Below are 7,379 nucleotides of genomic sequence, written 5' to 3' on the forward strand. Positions count from 1 at the left end.
AAAATTCTATAAATTTTGCAGAGCTCAACAGGTACACGACTGACCAGGTCCGGCTGACCTTGACCTTCCTTATCTTATTATCCTTGTACTTTTTCAGGAGAATCTTTGAAAATCTTTATTTCATTCGTAGCTTTATTGAATTTTAGTTTGAATTATGTTCTGTTCTCATGCTGGTAATTTTTAGTTGCTTTTTTATGATTGACTCTCCTAAGTAAAACATTGCAAATCTTGATGGAGAACGATTTAGCCAAAGAGATCAGTGTAACTTTGATTAGTGCAACATGACAATAACAAAACTTACTGCTTAAGATGGAAATATGTGAGTAATGGATTATTTTCATGGTTTATATTACAAACATACACTGAAAATATTGAAACTTTGATTTCCGAAAAACTAACCGTCTTGCCATTTAATCAACAATAACTACTTTGTATGGACACATTGATATCGTTGTTTCATTGCTGTAAAATTTCAATTGTTAAACTCTTGAATACTTTTTGAAACTACGTATTATCCAAAATGCCGAACGCGCTGATAGTGCCCGATTTGTATCATCACGTTTGCGGAGCATGTGTTGTCTTTTTTCAGTACGCGATTGATATATTGACCGTCGAAGCAGACACGTTTTACGAACACCAGACATATATATATAGTGCAGTGGCAGATAAGACTGCCACATTTACACCGGACCTTCTATTCTCAACATAACGGTAAGGATTCTTAACTTCACAATCTTGGTCAAATGGTTAAATCAATAATATTTTTTCATTATTTTGAAACTTTTTTCCATCCAAAGTTATGAGTTACTCGATATATTAGAAAATAACGAAAGTTACTTTTACATTTATTTTCAAATATTTTATAATCGATTATTTATAATTTCCATCCCGATAATTGAGTCACGACTTGAGCTATGTTTTTGGGTATGTTATCTATCAATAGAACCAAAGAAAAGCATATAGCCAGTAAAGTAATTTTATTGAATGACGAATAACATGGCAGACATGGTAACTACAATGACAACCATGATGTAGAAACATACTTACAACATAAACAATATCATATTCTAATATAACCGAAAAAATACGCCACAGGACTGCGATGCTGTCATACATTGCAGTCCATTTTCGATGTTGCTGTTGATATATATTCACCTGTTTCACGTCATCTGTCCATCTTTGAACAGAAAAGTCAAGCTTTGATAAAATGCTCCATAAGCTGATTATTTTTTTCAATCTTGATTATAATACTTATACTTACTTAAACGTCACCGACTCATAATGTACATTAGTGTTGACGTTATAGATGTTTCCTCTTGTGTATATTGTTAGCTGATATAAGTTATTATCTTGGTGAATTGTTTGGCTACATGGTGGTTGTGAGCAAATATGTTGTTCCTTGTGTATTTTGTTCTAATGTCATTATTTAACAATATGCTATCAAACATTTATATGATATGAAACGGGAAATACCATTTTTATATCTTATCCTCATCTCTGTTAGATATTCCCTACGGAAGTTTATCTGCCCTACAGTTTCCACATAGTTTGCTTTGTTTGAACTTTAGGCTTATTCTAATCGCCCTTGTTCGTTAGGGAAGGAATATGCAACATTTATTTTTGTGGAAGAAAACCGGACTAACGTGAGAACACCAAACTAATTAAAACTCTTTGGCTAAATTTTACACTAGATGATGATGTTTGTTCCCGCTGTGTTGGTGTCGCTATTTGTGTACACAACTGCTGTAGATCCGACCATTTCGCCAAACGAACAATTTCTTCTTGAACTACAAGTTGTTCACAGTAGCCATACTTTCCATCATCTTCCCGCAACTGAACAGCTCATACTCGTGGAATTAGTAGCGGCGGCAAAGACAAACACTGTCACTCATTATGTTGATAGGGTCGGCTTTGACAGAATCCTGCAATTCCTTGACCGTAAGTTAATAATGTTCATGAACAAGTATTGCGTGCGTATACATTCAAGAAGTGTTGCATGCAAACATACTTATTATAAGACGTAGTGAATTAATAACTTGATAATGATTTAAATTGACATTCATGGGCATATGAATGCCAAACGGACAAGGGCAATTTCAATGTCGGGGTTTAGGAATCCAATGTTTATATTTTCACCATTTTCAATTTACATCTGATCATAGGGAAAACAACATCAACTTTCTTATATTGCTCGCAATATTCCTACGATATTGTCAGTTCTTGAGCTGGTAATACACAACTGACTCTGGTAAGGTTACATCGCAGCAATGTAATACAATTGTCAATAGTAATACCTGAATACGTAAAATGGCTAACTCAAGAGCTAGGGAATGTATTTATTAATCAAAGTTCATAACATTTTCAGACAAGTGCATATAACGGTATCAAATATTCCAAAAGTGAAAGACAAAAGAAACGTTACAATTAGAAAATCTGCTCGAAAACGTGCATTTTTTTCAGAAAGGATGAACTCTTTTTATACATCTGATATTAAACATGTTTTGAACACATGATTTTTTAAGGTATTACATTAAAATTAAGAGAGGTTCTTATCCGAAATATTGTAGAAAAATTCTGTTTTATTTAGCGGTAGTATATCAGTAAAGCTAAGTAGGAATGCACCAAATATTGAATAGCAAAGCATGCAGGACTGATATGGCATCCAACTTTGATATGTTGCTAAACTTATTGATTTTTAAACATATTGCAAACTTTGCTAAACACATTTACTCTGCTAAGTGTTGACTAATCTTGCGAAACGATTTCTTGTAGATGTAAACCAAATTAACCAGCATGAGGCACATCGACTGGAGAAATATCTTATACAGGTAATTTTCGAAAAGCAGCCTATATTCTTGATTTAGAAAACACTAATAACGAAAGAAGGCGTTATATATATCAAATACGAGAAATTTCCCGACAATTTTCGTTTTCATTTGATCAAATTCACCGCTTTGAGAGAGCATAAAATGTATCAAATAGTAAAAAGTAACTTGAGAAAGTTACCAAGGTTTGTTATAATGGGCACTAAACATACTTTGCTGAAGATGAGAAAGACATTAGGGCGACAGAAATCGTCAACTTGTGTTAAGCATACAACGCTAAGACAGGATTTTGGAATTAGAGCATTATTTCCCCACAACTGGGTTTTCGTGATTAAGACAACGTAATGTATGCTTATAAACATTCAAAAGGTGACTAATCTTTAAACATATCATGATGATGTAATTAATACCTGTTGTTTAGGAGTTCGGAGAAGAAGAAACATCAACTGCAGCAACGGTAAGTATGGACATGTGTCTTTTCATATCCTGTGTACATTTTGTTCACCACATGTTTAGCATGTTTCACTTCAGTTAAAAACAATGAAAATCATTTATGTATGTCTTGTTATTTATCCATTTCCTATAATGCAAAAGTTTTTATTCTTTAAGGTTTCCCCGTTTCTATATGCTGTATATACATCACTATATCTTTATATCTTTCATGCATGTGTCACTCCTTTTTCGCTTTTATTACTGATTTACCATTTTTTAGCATGTCTTAAAAACATCACGGTATATCAACAATCATTTTCGGAGGTGATGTACATGTAATTAAATTCTTTTGTAAAAAGAGTCAAAATTCCGTCATTCCACAATTTTCATCACCCTGCAAAAATATTTGCAAATTTTTATCATGCTTTACAGAAAAAGTTTACTGATGTTTTATTTTTGACATCGTTCGTCTATTCTTCTTCGCATTTCTTTGTTACCATTAATTTCATATCAAATAGAAACATATATCATTATCTTCGTATCATCTATAACTCCCTTTTTTGTTATACAACCTGTACTTTTGTTAACAAATCTTGGCTTTATATCGCTTTGTTAGGTCCGTAGAGATCTTCAGAGCGTGCTCGCCACCATGACCAGTAACGACGCTTTCCAGCATCTTTCCAGCTCCGATCAAAACTTGATGCTGGATCTCGCAAAGGCAGCCGAGCATGGAAACGTTACAGCCTTGATCGACCAAGTCGGATATTCAAAGGTTCTCGCTTTGGTGGAACGTAAGTTATCATTGTTATACATTTAGTAAATATTAATTCTGATAGCTCAATTCTGTACTGACGACTTTTCTTTTCTTTCTTTCAGAATATTTTATTGTCATGGTGGTATTGACAGTAGGAATTGGGCAACAGGCAGAGCCTATGAAAGCCCTCTCCTTACAGTGCATAAACAAGTATACAGACACATCAATCAAAATTAGAGATAACAGATAATAATAATATTAGGAATAAGAATGTAGAAGATAGATTCAAATGGATGATTATATAACCGAAATGCAAAATAGGCATCACCATCGTTTGTATTATTGAGTACCAGAACAGTAACATAAACTAAAAAATACAAATTAGGTATCACAAGATATTACAAGACTGGGTCAAAATATGTCCATTTGTGGTGGGACAGGCTGCAGGTTCAAACAGTCCATTTGCACATAATCCTGAGCTGAGTTCCTAAAATGGACAGGCGGACCCACACTTGAGACATCAAATACAAATGAGAGATAGAAAAGACAGAAGTATAGAATGGGATGTACATTTGCTAAAATAGGCGACCAGTGTCAGTTATGAATCTCTGAACTATATCAAGAATAAATTTATTCATGTTTGCATCAAGTATAGGAGAACCTTTGAGAAATGTATCAATTGAAGGAGGTATAGAATCACTAAGATCAGAAAGGGAATTAAAGAGGAGTTGTCTCTGGTTAGTAAAGAAGGGACAGTGGAAAAAGAAGTGGGTACAATCTTCAACTGGGTGGCCACAGTTACAGGCAGGGTTATCTTTAAGGTGGGAATTGAATAAATCTTTCTTTTGATGCTTTGAAAAATTAATATACTTAAGTGCTGCCAAAAACCCTCTTGGTGTTATACCAAACTTGCAATAAGCCATTTTGAGAAAATAGATTCAGTCATATCCATGTGAACTGCACAGAAATTATTACCCCGACTAAACTAGTTTTGTCTGAAGATAGTATTATTGTTTATAAGAGAAAAGTTCACGTCATTCTTATAAGTATGACTTTTCCGTAACATTGTTAAATAATTGTTTTCGAACTGATCTAAATAAAACGTTGTGTCCATTCTTCAGATATCACGGCACCGGCTGAGACTCACACTTTCCTGCAGTATCTAGCCTCAGTAAGTATAAATCTGTGTCATAACAGATAACAATGTACATTTATATCTACATTTCTTAAGCCTCCATTCCCTCCCTACACCCAACTCCTTCTTAAATATTTTTCCAGAGTTGTATTTACACTTAATATCACATTGCATCAAAACCTACTATGACATTTAAGAATTTTGTCTACAATCAGTATACATCTTCATGTTTTTCACTATCTATTTTAGCATATGGCCAAAGAGCTCGGACACCACCACCATAATGGTCCTATTGCAGGGTAATGCCATGAATTTGTCTACATTACTATGTTAATGAAAAACAATAAAAACATAGTATATTCCTATTCTGTTGATTTGTATTTTGTTACTTAAAACATATAAATCATTTTTCCGTTAGGAAGTCATATCGTTGTTACCTGCTATTCTATTTTGCATATTTTGTCCGTTATTTAAGAAGCCTATATAATATAAGATATTTATTCAGTAGTACAGTAATCTGCTATGTGTGTTTGTTTTCGAAATGCAATACACACATATTAATAAAATTTTGATGCTAGATCTGAATTGATGAAACTTGTACAAATACTGGAGGAAAAAGGAAAGATTTACAACGACTCCCCTAAAAATGTATAAAGAGAACGAAGAATAGTATGCATGCCACATCATTACAGAAACTATTCATTGCATATGTTTGAGGTTAAAGTTACAGAGATCACAAAATTGTCAGCCTAGAAAAACCGTCATTGCACAATCAAAGTAACCAGTAACCAAGTTACTTTTCTTTGCACAAAGCCTCAACACAAGTAGATTATGTTATTGTTGTAGTTGGATTTTTATTTGTGATGAACATGATGCATATAAAGTAGAATCGTCTACACATTCAGCCAGTTTAATCGACAATGGTCAAATCTCTAGACTTAAAAACTCATTGAAGCGTTATACATATCCGACTTTTTTTAAATAATGGGAACATGCGTTATAACTGGACTAATGGCCACCGAAATGAAATTTCGGACAAACATAATGGTCCCTATGTTATGTATTATTAACACATGAAACTGTTCACTAACCGCTGGTTATCTGTATTCAGTCTTTGAACAATGGATACCTGGTGTTCGAATGGCTATTGAAATGCCCTGATTTTTCACCAATTTGATATGTTTGGGACGTTCTTTGGTAACGCCTGATAATCCATCAGAATCTGCTATGATTACATGTCTTTCAGCCAAATGATCAACATACCAACCAGTAACGATAAGGTCTTTGAATTGTTTGGCTGGTTACAGGTTTGCCATCTCTTTAACTCTTCCCATCTCTACGTGTTGTCTCACCGAAGAACGTCAGTGCTCTGGCGACATGAGGAGGCGACCCGAATTTCTCTCATGAAGTTCCTTGAAATAGCATTCCTAATGACAGATATCTGAATAACCACCTTGTAGGAATAGCTGATCATAATATTGTACCATCGTGACAATCGAGATTTTTATCAATGTCATGAAGTACGAACGTATTATATTACCACTTTCTGTTTTGTTGAAGTTATCGAGTATAACTACAATAAAACTTCAGTAAATTAAATACTTAGACCAGTTCTGTACAATTTACTCGAGTTAAGTCGTAGTTAATCCCGATAACTTAAACAAATTACCTTGTAGAATTAGAAATCGTATATTTCCAGCATATTCTTTCAGGCTTTCTGATGACACAACTACAAAACGAACAATTCTTTTTCCAATAGTTCACATATATTCATATATCACATGATAAATACAAAATGTAGAAAAATATATATAGTCGACACTACCCCCACCCCTACTAGTTAAACGAATATCAACAGAATAGTATAAAAAGAAAATCCTTGCCCACGGCTCCATAAAAAGATGAGCATTTGATGTATAGAGCTCCGTTTACCAGTATTAGAAATAGTTAAAATGAAATATTGATATCATGATAATAAACATATATTGTTACATCATTATTACATACATAACATCAAACTAAACACAATTAAGAAAACTTCTATATGTATATATTATGTATAAGATGAATGGTGTCTTATTATTATGTTTTTTTATATTTGTTTGTCTATTGTTCCTATTTAGTCCTCTAACTCACACCAAAAACAGCAAATAAAATCTACTGATACCTTTGCATGCATACATGTATTTACATAGCTCTGAGATACTCAGCACTGCCTTCCCATGACACCTTC

The 7,379-nt window shown here is 33.5% G+C and overlaps 1 pseudogene; it reads left to right on the top strand.

Annotated features, from left to right (window-relative positions):
• The first annotated feature begins 1,688 nt into the window (after positions 1-1,688).
• On the top strand, positions 1,689-5,449 carry LOC132563486 (uncharacterized; annotated as a pseudogene).
• The last annotated feature ends 1,930 nt before the right edge of the window (positions 5,450-7,379 follow it).

The sequence above is a fragment of the Ylistrum balloti genome, unplaced genomic scaffold (assembly GCF_031769215.1).
Source record: "Ylistrum balloti isolate Yb309-2 unplaced genomic scaffold, AGI_CSIRO_Ybal_v1 Utg371744, whole genome shotgun sequence".
NCBI lineage: Eukaryota > Metazoa > Mollusca > Bivalvia > Pectinida > Pectinidae > Ylistrum > Ylistrum balloti.